Raw genomic sequence first — 13023 nt, forward strand, 5'->3', positions numbered from 1 at the left:
AAAAGGAGTTGCCTGACAGCAATCCATTTGGTGTGCTCACATAAATTAAGTTCCTCCTCTTCCCAAGTGGTGTCAGGATTGAGGATCTGGATATTTATCTGTTTCCTAAAGATAATATGCCTTTGTAGTATTCCACTGTGAAGGTCCATTTTTATTGTATCTCAGTGACTTCCAGAGCAAATCTGCTCAGTTTAAAAAGGAAATATTTTAAAGGGATAGATATTTTATATCACTTACAGCCCTGATATAAATATATCACTGACAGAACTGTGATCTGAGAGTCAAACTGGGTCCATTGCTTCCTGCACATATTCATTAGTAATAAAGCAGACCAGATCAGACCCTCCCTTACACTTGTGTAACTTTATTTCTTCCTGTTAGTTCCCCAGTGATACCTGTAGCAAGTTTGCACATGTATAACTCATTGGCACTTAGTAAGCCATTGTCTTTGCATATACATCTACCAGGTTTTATATTAGAATTGGAAAGGGTACAGAGAAGGGCAACAAAAATGAATAGGGGAAATCGAACAGCTTCCAGATGAGGGGAGATTAAAAAGACTGGGACTGTTCAGCTTGGAAAAGAGACTACTAAGGTTGGGAGATATGATAGAGGTCTATAAAATCATGATTGGCATGGAGAAAGTTAATAAGGAGGTGTTATTTGCCCCTTCCCATAACACAAGAATCAGGGGGTCACCCAATGAAATTAATAGGCAGCAAGTTTGAAACAAATGAAAGGAAGTACTTCATACAACACACAGTCATGCACATACATGTACTTCATACAACACACATACAACAGTCAACCTGTGGAACTCATTGCCAGGCGATATTGTGAAGGCCAAAACAATAACTAGGTTCAAAGACTAATTAGATAAGTTCCTGGAGGATAGGTCTATCAATGGCTATGAGCCAAGATGGTCAGAGATGTAACCCCATGCTCTGGGTGTCCTAAGCGTCTCTCTGCCAGAAGCTGGGAGTGGACAACAGGGGATGGATTACTTGATGTTTGCCCTGTTCTGTTTATTCCCTCTGAAGTGTCTGGCACCAGGCTCTCCCAGAAACCAGGATGCTGGGCTAAATGGACCATTGGTCTGACCCAGTATGGCCATTCTTATGTTCTTAAGAAGTATTACTGTCCAGCTTACTTTCAGCTCTTCAGCGCTGATAGGAGTGAAAACTTACTGTTGTAACTGCAGTTGGTAATTATGACTCTAATATACATAAGGTCTTCGGAACAGGTCTGTTGATTAAGAAAGCTCCTTTTTTACACAGTGGATCCATGCTTTCAGATGTAATTAAAACTCAGTAAAATGCTGAGGACAGCAAAAGATTAAACAACTGTAGATTTATATGCAGTTATGTTAAAGTTTTATCCCTCCCACACATTTCCGTTTAGGAAGAGTAGAATTGTAGTTAAAAAAGAAAAGAAAGGAAAAGGGCTGGCTGGTTGATTTAGTGTTCTCTAGATTGTAGAATTAGAATTGGATGGTCTTTAAACGTACAGGTAACTTTCAAGGAAGTTAGTAGAATTTATTTGCCTACATTTGTTATTGACTATTTATTTCAGGAGCAAACACATTTTTCGATTGCCAGGGTTTCTGATGATCAGACTTGCATTGACTCTCTTAACCTCTCATATCTGGTACAAAATAAAACATCTCAGTGACTGTTCTGTCACTCCTTGTTTCCATGGATACTCTCTTTGAATGCAGTTATAATTAGCATGCTGCAGCCACAGTAGTTTGTCCTCTGAAAGAAATAAGAATGTCCTAGGGAGGATACGCCGAACTGTCAATGCCAGCACGCTTAAACTTAGGTAATTTCTTTGAACTGCGAGGTCAAGCTAGTAAAAAGTGTTCTGGGGCTTAGGAGTTTGGGTGAAATGTTAAACAAACCAGCTAGAGCCAGATAGACCAGCTACAGTTGTTGGCAATACTTGTAAATGTGATTTGGTGCCTTACAGAAGATAGGATCAATCTGAACCCCAAGTTCCCTTTGTGTGTCCCCTGGACTCTGTGAATGGCAGTTTTTGGGAATTATGTTCTGTTAGGGCTTCTGCAGTGGTGAAATAGCGATGAATAGTGCAAGACTACATTACAATGTAGCTAGATCATTTAAACAATCTCAGCTATTAAAATACATAGCTGTACAACTAAATTACTGTTGCATGACTGCTGAAAAATATTTACCAAAGTTTCAGAAAGAACAGTTCACCTTAATATTTTATTTATAGGCAATTTCTGGGTGCTCAACATGATAGTGAGTACCTCAAAACAGATATTATCCCTCTGAGGTAAAGTATTATCTCTGTCTGTTAAATAGGGAAATTGAGGCACAGGGCAATTAAGTGACTTGCCCAGTTCATGCAGAGGAAGTGTGTGGAGGAGTAGGGAACAGATTCCAGATCTGTTGACTACTAGTTCTGTATCTTAACCATATGACAATCCTTCTGCACAGAAGGCCCAGTACTGTAAGATTCTGAATGCTCTCAGCTCGCACTGAGGTAAATGGTAGTGAGGGCCCTCAGAGTGCCAGTCCATAGCAGATCTGCTGTAGCAGAGCAAAAGCTTTGGGAAACAGAAAAGGGCAAGCCTGAGGTTTATACTTCCTGAGTCATTTTCTTAAAGAGCAAGATCAGTTGCTTCTAACACAAGGTATAGTCAGAATTGGTTTTACTTTTCCGCACGGATCAGACATTTCTTCCATCTTTCCTTGAAATTACCCCGTGTATATTGATGGCTATATGAGTACAAGTTCCTCTCTAAGAACTCCCACTCTTTATTATTAAAAAGAGCTGACAGAATGTAGGAGTTCTTGAGACAGCTGAAGTTTGTCAACTATCATCTTGGGCCAAATTCAGCTCCCATTAAGTCAGTGGCATGACTGTCATTTACTCCAGAGGGAACAGATCTGAGCCCAATGTCTCATCTTTTAGAACTGAAGTAGAAATATATCCTTTATATTAAAGCCACCATCAGCTACAAAAGAAACGAGACCATTACTGTAGAACACTTGATATGCAAATATGTAAACAGCATTATCAAGAATAAAGCATATTAAACTAAAAGATAAAGTGCTTATGACAATGGTCTGACTAACTTTTAAGGTCCAGATGCTCAGTCTGTGTAAATCTATGCTGACTTATACCAGCTGAGCATCTGACCCTAAATCTCCGTAGAGAAGCTAAAGGTTGAATAGGCCTCAACTCTAGAGTGGTCATTCCAGATCATGTTGGGATCATATTGTTTGGACAGAGTGGGATAGCTTTCACTGCAGCTGCCTTTGTTGTCCCTTTTAAGTGGCTAAATAGAGGACTTCAGTCTCTAGGGCTTCCAAAACCACTACATTTTTCTTTTTAAAGAAAGAAAAATAATTAAAAAATATTCAAGAGCATAGAATTATTTATTTTATATTCCCTCTTGCCTTTCTAATAGCAATAAAACTTCCTTAGCTTGTCAGCCAGTCCTTAATGTACACTGAAGCACCAGCTCTCTAAAATACCAAGGACTTTTCTTGCTGTTTCCAAAGAATAATAATGTATTACGTAATTAGAGTCATGAGGAATTGTAAACATTCACTTTACTTAACACATGCTGTAATTTCAAAAGGGCTTGGGTGGAAGTAATCTTTCAAAATACTGCAACACGCATGCGAAATAAAATAACTCACATAGGGGCAGATCTGAGTAAATTGTTTCAGAACAGTATACCAAGATCTTTGGGACCTGAACTCACTGTGTGTTTTTGAGCAATGAATCACATAATGGGGCCTCCATCTTAGCTTGGGTCTCTAGGTACTTCCATAATAAAATGAAACAAAGCAAAAATAACTAAATGAGCCAGAAAGTTTGTCCAAAGAGGGCGGAATTGGTTGTAACATTCTCATTTAATTAAGTCCTTAGTCATAACTGCCAAACGGATTTTAGATTATATTTTAAAACATCATATTGGGGGTTTGTTAATTAATGGCTTTTGCTGTGAGCACTCCAGTGAACCAGTAAACAGTAAATATATAATATACCGTTTGGTCTTAATGACATGGAACAGCAATGAGCTAAGCTCTAATTCATACTACTGTATTTCTTCAGAAACACTGAACAAGTCCTAGTCGATATTTCTTTAGAGATAACTAGGTGCAGTCTGTTTGTGTGAAATTACACAAACTTAATTAAACCAGTGGGCATTTCATGAACAAGTTAAAAAAGTTTAGGGCCAAATTTTACTCTTAGCTAAACAAGTTTAAATCTGTAGCAAGTCAGTGGCATTCATGCATAACTATACCTAGAAGCAGAATCTGGCCTTGAGTGTTAAACTAGATATGGGCTTGAATCTAAACCCCTCCTCATTTTAGGGTTGCCAATCCTCCAGAATTGTCCTGGAGTCTCCAGGAATTAAAGATTAATCTTTAATTAAAGATTCCATCATGTGATGAAACGTCCAGGAATACATCCAACCAAAATTGGCAACCTGACCTCAGCTTTTGATATGGAATTAAAACTCAGTGGCTTGGAGCCCATCACTGGTCATAAACACAATGAAGTTTGTATCAAGTGGGTCTTTGGCTGGCAGGAAGAAAAGTGTTTGACCCTTTAAGGGCTCCCTGTGAAACTGGTAGTATAGGGGGAGGAAGGAGAAAGTTTACCTGGACAGAGTTGGGTAGAAGCAAGAAGCTGTTGGACCTGATTTGGTGGGGGTGAGACGGCACTCCCCTTTGAGCTGACTGGAAGGGGGGATGGTATTTCTACCGTGTGCAGTCCCAGAGAAACCTCTTTCAGCTGGACCAGGTTGGCAGCACCCACCCTCCCACCCATGAAGTCTAAAAAAGGATTGGGTTCCTTCATGATCCACTATGGGCATCACACTAGTCTCCTGTTTTTCCTTAGGGTCTGGGAAGGAATTTTGCCCTCACTGCCAGATTGGCTGAGATGCGATTGTTTTGGGTTTTTTTGCATTCCCGACAGTGAGTTTGGGACCCAGTGGCATGGGGCTGGGGGTTTAGGTTATAAAGTTGCAATTTTGTACATGAAGCTTGTGGTGGATGTCTAGTGTAGGTACTCGGTATGGAAGGGCTACCACTACTGGATATAATGGATTGGAAAAGGATGTAAAGGGAAAGCATTCCCAAAGGGAGCTGAGGAATGGGATTCGGGGCTCCTACATCTGGCACAGCAGGGATGCCGCCCCTGCTTTTATAACCCCTTTACCCCTGTTATGAAGAGGGGGCAGCATGGTCCCAACTATGGGGTGGCTGGAAGCAGAGTGGGGATTGTGTAAATTATTAAGGAAACAATGATGATCTGTACTGTAGAGTTTATTGCCGGTTACTCCCAGATACAATAAATGAATAAAGTTGTGGCCAGATTAAACCATATTAATTCCTCCAGTGTGGGTGGACAATGCCTGGTGATAGAAGTAAATGGTTTACAGATTAAAGGAAAAGGGCTGTAAACTTGAACAAGAATTCAAAGGCATGGTTAGATTAAATAACTAAACCCTCACTTAGGTATTGACTGGCCAGCTCTGGGGCTACTCCAAAGTAGAGAGGTTTGCCAGTTGCCTCAGACTTCAGAGGAACAGCAAAACAGTATGGTCTTCATATGTGGATAAGCAGCGTTGTGTTCTAGGACTGGTAGCAGACATTCACGATTTATGACCGTTCTTTCACTCCTTTAAAATTGTTCCCTAAAATAGAATTCATACAAACACATGTTTGGGATGATGATCATGCTACAGTAAAGAAAAACAGGGGCTTTAGATTTATTTCAAACACAGGGAAGCAGAGAACTTAGCAGGAAAATGTCCAGTCTGCTCAGGTTAAAAGTTAATTTGATCTTGAAAACTGTTGCTTCAGCCTTTTTTCTCCCTCAAAGAAAAATGTGCCTTCCTCTGCAGATCTAAAAAGATAAGCCCACTATATAGATTTCTGCAGCAGCCACACTGGACACAGGAAATATTGGCCTTGTTCCTTAAGCTGCCACTTGGTCTCAATGGAGGTTTTTATTGTACATCTCTTCATTAGAGTTAGAGAGGTTTTATAACATAATATTTTGGCTTGTCCACATGGAGACTTGGTGCATGGCAAGCTGCATTGTCAATGCATAGTGCACTAGCTTGCCACAAATTAAGTTACCCTGGGGAGCCTGCTACCACACACTAAAAGTTCCATAATGGATCAACAATCCTGTACTGCTGTCAGAGTGCGCTGTGGAACTGTTAGTGCATGATTGCAGGGTCCACCCGGCCAGTTAGTGCACTGCAAGCTAGTGAGTTATAGAGTCACACCCTAGTTTGCTGCACACTGTTTCCCTGTCGATGAGCAAGTCTGTCTGCTGAGCTGGGTGCTCTCAGAATTCTCTCTTGTTCAAGAAAGTGTCTCAGAACTCCAAGAATTCTGACCACATCTCTCTCTCACTCTCACTCACACACAGCATTACAGTCTGTATCTAAAAATGCTCTTCCACTTCCTAAATAGGAGGACCCCTTTTCTGCTCCGCTGTCCTCAGAACACTGTCCCATGGTCGAGGAAGCAGAAGCCTTCCTGGCGATACCGTCCATACAGCCATGCATTCACCTCCAGGATGTGTCTGTATTACTTCAAGAAGTTTTATTTCATTTTCCTCCTCTCCCACAGTATAGAATCATAGGCCTCTTCTTCCAGGTCATTTCATCCCTCCCTTCCTCCCTCCACCTGAGAAGGCGGGATTACTCCTAACTCCTAATTATTCTAGTTTATTGTCCCTTTCTAGTTTCAAAATATCCCATATGATGCTTCTAATAATTTTTTTTTGAGTTTAACAATTAAACTGAGTTTCAAAGGTGAAAGTAAATTGTCAGAAGATAACAATGTACTCTGCACAAGGCATAAGCCTTAATAGTGGGGACCAATCTATGAAAATATCTTCAAAACATTTGAGGCCCATATTTTAATCTGTTTTTCAAATTAGTGAAAATAATGAGTTTTGCAGTAAGGCGACAAGTAAATTCAAGATTTAACTATTTGGTTCCCTTGTTAGATCCATCTGTTTGCTCTAAATGTGCTAGGGTTGCCAGGTGTCCTGTTTTTGACCGGAATGCCTGGTTGAAAAGGGACCCTGGCGGCTCTGGTCTGCACCACTGACTGGGCTGTTAAGTCTGGTTGGCGGCACAGCAGGGCGCAAGCAGGCTCCCTGCCTGCCTTAGCTCTGTGTGGCTCCCGGAAGCAGCGCCACTCCCCCTTCCAGCTCCTATGCATAGGGGCAGCTAGGGGTCTCCACATGCTGCCTCTACCCAAGCGCTGGCTCTGCAGCTCCCATTGGCCAGGAACTGTGGCGAGTGGGAGCTGCGGGGGCAGCACCTTCAGACGGGGCAGTGCGCAGAGCCACCTGGACACGCCTCCATGTAGGAGCCAGAGGGTGACATGCCGCTGCTTCTGGGAGCTGCCTGAGGTAAGCACAGCCCAGAGCTTGCACCCCTGACCCCCTCCTGTCCTCCGAACCCCTTGGTCCCAGCCCAGATCCCCCGCCCACCAAACTCCTCGGTCCCAGTCTGGAGCCTCCTCCTGCACCCCAAACCCCTCATCCCCAGTCCCACCCCAGAGCCCGCACCCTCAGCCAGAGCTCTCACTCCCCGCACCTCTGCCCCAGCTCAGAGCCCCCTCCTGCACTCCAAACCCCTCAGCTGCAGCCCAGAGCCTGCTTCTGCACCCCAAATCCTTAATCCCTGGCCCCACACCAGAGCCTTCACCCCCTCTGCACCTCAACCCACTGCCAAGGTCAGGAGCCTCGTCCCTCACCCTGAACACCTCATTTCTGGCCCCACCCCAGAACCCACACACCCAGCCCAGAGCCCGTACCCCTCCCACACCCCAATCTCCTGCCTCAACCCGGAGCCCCCTTCCATACACTGAACCCCTCAGCTCCACCCCCACAGCCCGGAGCCCCTTCCTGTATCTCAAACCCCTCATCCCTGGCCTCACCCCCTCCCACATCGCAAAGCACTGCCCCAGCCCAGAGCCCCCTCCCAAATCCCTCATCCCTGGCCTCACACCCTCCCGCATCCCAATGCACTGCCCTAGCCCAGAGCCCCCTCCCGTATCCCAAACCCCTCATCCCTGGCCCCACCCCAGAGCCCGCACCCTGAGCCGGAGTCCTTACCCCCTCCTACACCTCTGCCCCAGACTGGTGAAAGTGAGTGAGGGTGGGCGACTGAGCGACAAAAGGAAGGGGGATGGAGTGAGCAGGGGCGGAGCCTTTGAGAAGGGGCAGGGCAGGGGTGAGGCTTTGGAGGAAGGGCAAGGCAGGGAGAGGGGTAAGGGTGTTCAGTTTTTTGCTAGCAGAAAGTTGTCAACCCTAAAATATGCCTTTTTCAGAAGTTGTTTAATTTCAGATTCTCTAATCTCTCCTTTTCATTGACAAAATAGTTTTAAAAATACACAGACATATTAATTTAAAATTCTTAGATTTATTAGTATGCTTAAGGTAGTAATGACTCTTACAACACTTTTGCCTGTCACTAGTTGTTGGTGCATGGTTCATTTTTCACTGCTTTGGAAGAAAGTATAATAACAAAACAGAATGAGCTACATCCTATTCCTGTTGAAATCAATGGTAAAACTCTCGTAGATTAGGTTGAGCTCCCACTAAAGACTTTTTTTTTGTTTTTTTTACAACCAGATACAACTTTATTTAGGACTTTTCCATTTAACAGTGTATAATTTTTTTTTTAAAACTCATCCATTGTGTTACTGCTTTACTATATGGCAGGATGTTGCTTCATTTAATGCTTTGCTACTAGTCTTGTTAAAATATTTTTTACACCTGTCATATCTGGCCTGAAGGGAATGTCGTATTTAATAATCTATATAATCTGTAGTTCCTGCTCACTTATCCTCATAGATTATTATGACAGAAGCCACTAAAGTTCATTCTCCTGATTAAGCTGATATGAATGGTTTGTACATGTATTACAGACGGGATCAGTTGTAACAGTCATTACTCTTAATTAATTTTTTAACTTTTAAATTGTGATTTTTGCATTTTGAGGAGTAAAATCTACAGGCGTAAAGAACGACTCTGGTGGTGTGGTGTGTGCTTACACTGTTGAAATAATAGACCTTCCACAAAGGTCTGAGGCAGCTTACTCTAGTGTGATAAAATTAAACTAGTTCGTATCACAGCGAATATATCTTATTGTTACAGCAGTATAGGAGCCCCAGAACAGAGAACATCAAAGAGGAGGTAACTCAAAGTTCCTCAAAGGCAGGTTTGTCTTAAGCATATGAGACAATACTAGAATCCTGCTTGGATATCTCTGGAATTGGATTGGCCTGCAGTGTTTGCATCCCTAATGGACTTGCTAGAACAGTTTGAGTCAGCAAAATCAATGCTCTAGGCTTGGTAGAGAGACAAGATGGGTGGGGAGATATCTTTTTATTGGACCAACTTCTTCTGGTGAGAGAGACATGCTTTCAAGCTGCACAGAGCTCTTCTTCAGGCCTGGGACATGTACTAAAAGTGTCTAGGCTTGGTAGTCCTCTATATTATGGCAGCTAGCTGGTACAGAGGGACTGAATTCCCATGGAAGATATGTGTTGATTTTCAAGGGCTTCGTTTCAGTGCTGTTTTTAAAAACTACTTTTTATAAGGCTTTGATTCCAAATACTCCTCTCTAGTTATAAGAACTTTTGATATACCTTCTGTAAAGCACTGCTCTTACTGTAAACTTCACATTATCTTGAGTGTGCTGAAAAATGCTTATGAGTGATTTCCATACAGAATAACCCTCCATCCCCCACCAGATTGAATGCAAAATAGTAATTCAGTCAAGTGGTATTCTAAAGCTGAAAAGTACAGTTTGAATGGTTTATGAATAGCACCGCAACAGACATTAAATTACAGCCCGTATAACCACGAGGGCTATGAATACTAGATACATAAAACACTTTTATTACCAGTTACCTATAAGGTTGAGCAAAATGAAAATCCATCTGCCAGAGCAGGCTTCCAGCACATATTGCGCAGCAGGATTATAATATATATGTGGAGGAGAAGAGTTTGAGATTCAAAATGGAGAAGGATTTGAGGGCATGTGATTTAGGAAAATGAGGAGGATTACAGGACATATGATACAGGAGGAAAGGGATTACAGTGCATGTGATGTTGGAAGACACAGATTACTGGAACATAAATTGTAAACCCTCACACATTTTATTTATATTTTAATCAGAGGAACTCCCTGGAGATCTGCTTTTTAACAAGGGAATGCTATCTTAACAGAACAGTCATTTTAGCAGAATTAGAAAGGAAGTGCGTAGTCTGTTAGCTAAGATGATGGAAATGTTATCATGCAATAACACATGGACACATGTTACCCTGGGGTGTTAATATCTCATATTCCAGTTTAAGAGCCAAGAAAATCCTGCTTGTTAATTGCAGTTTTTAAAAAATACATATACAGAAACCAATTATGTTGGTAAAATATGATGGCTGTAAAATTGCTAGCTAATAGTGATTTTTTTTAAAAGATTTGAATAGATTACTGAACTCTTTGCAATATTTAATGTCTGTCCAGAATGAGTTTTTGCTTTTCCTCTCCTTTTTAAAGAAAGTGGGTTAATGTAATGCTCAGGAAGGAAAGCCTACCATACACAGGCAATGTGGAAGCTTCCCCTCACCACACTGCCAATCCAAACTGGCAAAGCCCTTTGCTATCCCATCCCAGAGGCTCTTCACAGCTGAGGGCATGTCTACACTTACCTCCGGAGCGAATGATCCAGTGGAGGTCGATTTATCGCGTGTAGTGAAGATGCGATAAATCAACCACCGAGCGCTCTCCCGTCGACTTCAGTACCCCACTGGAGTGAGAAGCGTAGGTGGAGTCGATGGGGGAATGGCAGCAGTCGACCTACCGCAGTGAAGACACCGCAGTAAGTAGATCTAAGTACTGTGTTATTCACGTAGCTGAAGTTGCGTAACTTAGATTGATTCGCCCTTATGCCCCCCCAGTGTAGATCAGGCTGCACTGTGATGGTTTAGTAATGAAGACAAATTCTCACTTGAGGCTACAAAACTTATTTTAATGTGCAACCTTCTCAAGATCCCAAGAGGTCAGACTGGGGTAGTGAGCTACGGATCTCTCATTTACTTAAGTACTGTATTTGGAGCCCAGTCTTGCAGCTGTTACTGATCTGAGTAGCCCCTCTCTGACCTCAGTAAAACCAGTCTGAGTCTGGGTTGCATGATCAGTCAGTGAGGGCCCAATCCCGTGAGGTGCTGAGTGTCTCGTGAAAAGTGCTAGGTATGCAGGCACTCAGGATTGGGTCCTTTATGAGCAGTAACTTCAATTAAAACTAAAATATCCTTTAGTTTATATCCCATCGGGCAACCTGTACCTTACTCTTATAAATTTCAGTCCTTCCCAGCACTTAAGTACATGCATAACTTTAAGTTTGCTTTGCTACATTTGGTTGGGGCCATAGGCAGATTCTGTCTCCTAGTTCACCTAGGTGTGACATTGGATAGGTCATTAATGTACTGCAACCACTTGAGGAAGACGTCAGCCAAATTCAGCACTCGGAACAACCTGCTCAGAAAATTGGCTGGCTGGCTCAACCTGGGCTGTGAGCACCTGGGCACTTAGAAGATCAGCCTTTGCCCTCTGCTGTTCAACAGCAGAGTACTGTGCTCCTGTCTGGTGTCACTCGTCTCACACGAGGCTGGTCGACGTAGAGCTTAGCAAAGCTATGTGTATTGTTACTAGGACTTTGCATGCGACTCCATTGCCACCATGGCTGCCAATACTTAGTAACGTAGTGCCTTGCCATATTCGCTGTTAGAAGGCGTTTGTCATGCTGCTTTCCAAGATCAATGAGAACAGCAGCCCAGCTTTGTGCCACCCACCAGCTCACCTGTCTTCTAGATGCCCTTTATGGTCATCTGCTTGGCACAACAAGTGGTCAGCAATGACAGCTGTTAATCACTCACTCGTCACTGACCCAACCGTCTCTCCACCAGGTTTTGATCTGCCAAGGGATCTCTGCCAAAGCATCTCTGAACTGGTTTCAAGTAGGACAGGGCAACTGTGTGGCCAATCTGTATACACGATGTTTTCAAATGTCCCACGATGCAGCTGCGGTCAACTTCAGAAGGTCACATATCCTTGATGAATGCCCACTGACTTATTTCGATGTAGGGCTACCGATGCTTCCATCTGGCTGATAATGATGCCCTCAAATGCCTGGGCATATTGCATATGCTCTGAGAGAGATCCCCCCGATCTTGCAAACAAAGATGGAAATTACTTGGGTGCTGACATAACCTACTCTAATTACAATTTTTCTTTGGGACATTTATCAGATGCAACTAAAGAAGTTCTGTTTCTTATATTTTCCATTGGAAATGCCCTACCTTCAAAGGTATTTATATGGTGGTAGATTCAGCAGACAGTTACAAGGCTGAAGAGCTCATTTTGCTGCATTTATTTTTGCTACTGATTTCTAGAAAATTATCTTGCTAGTTTCAGTGCTTTGGCACTGACCAGCAGCACTTCTCAGGTTTAAACTTGGTCAACTCTTGGGAGAGAGAGGAACTCCAGTTATACTTTTATCCTGCTTGCCCATGAGATTCTGTTTTTTGTTTTTTAATGTACACTAACATAAGCATACCCCATATCCATGCTGCACACATGTGTATACTCTGTCAATTTATAGGGAGAAATTGGAAGTTAAAGTAGAACTTGACCTTCAGGCATCCCATGCAAATATTAAGACTTTTAAACTAATAAAGTAGCACTAGTGGTTTCAGCCAGCTGAATATATTATGATTTTATTGTTTAATGTTGTCTTCAAGTATAAGGGATTATATTTAGTGCATAAAATTGAGATGGGGGCTATAAAATGCTAACTTTCTGTGACTTTTTTGTTAAATGCACTTCAAGATCATGAAGAATGTTTTATTTCTGAAGATGGGAAGGAATTGTCTCATCCACTGAGAGGAAAACAAGTTTTCTTTTTTTTGTTTTGTTTTGTTTCTATCTTATCTCAT

The 13023-nt window shown here is 42.5% G+C and overlaps 1 protein-coding gene and 1 long non-coding RNA gene across 6 annotated transcripts in view; one reads left to right on the forward strand and one right to left on the reverse strand.

The window, feature by feature from the left end:
* The window catches only part of SLC44A5 (solute carrier family 44 member 5), a 205636-nt gene that overhangs the window by 75942 nt on the left and 116671 nt on the right, over positions 1-13023 (forward strand). The window lies entirely within an intron of this gene.
* Positions 1-13023, reverse strand: part of LOC125641254 (uncharacterized) — a 64533-nt gene that overhangs the window by 44686 nt on the left and 6824 nt on the right. The window contains exon 2 of the long non-coding RNA XR_007358010.2: positions 10738-10885. This is a non-coding gene — a long non-coding RNA (uncharacterized LOC125641254). The remainder of the gene's footprint in view (positions 1-10737; positions 10886-13023) is intronic.

This window comes from Caretta caretta, chromosome 8 (assembly GCF_965140235.1).
Source record: "Caretta caretta isolate rCarCar2 chromosome 8, rCarCar1.hap1, whole genome shotgun sequence".
Taxonomy (NCBI): domain Eukaryota; kingdom Metazoa; phylum Chordata; order Testudines; family Cheloniidae; genus Caretta; species Caretta caretta.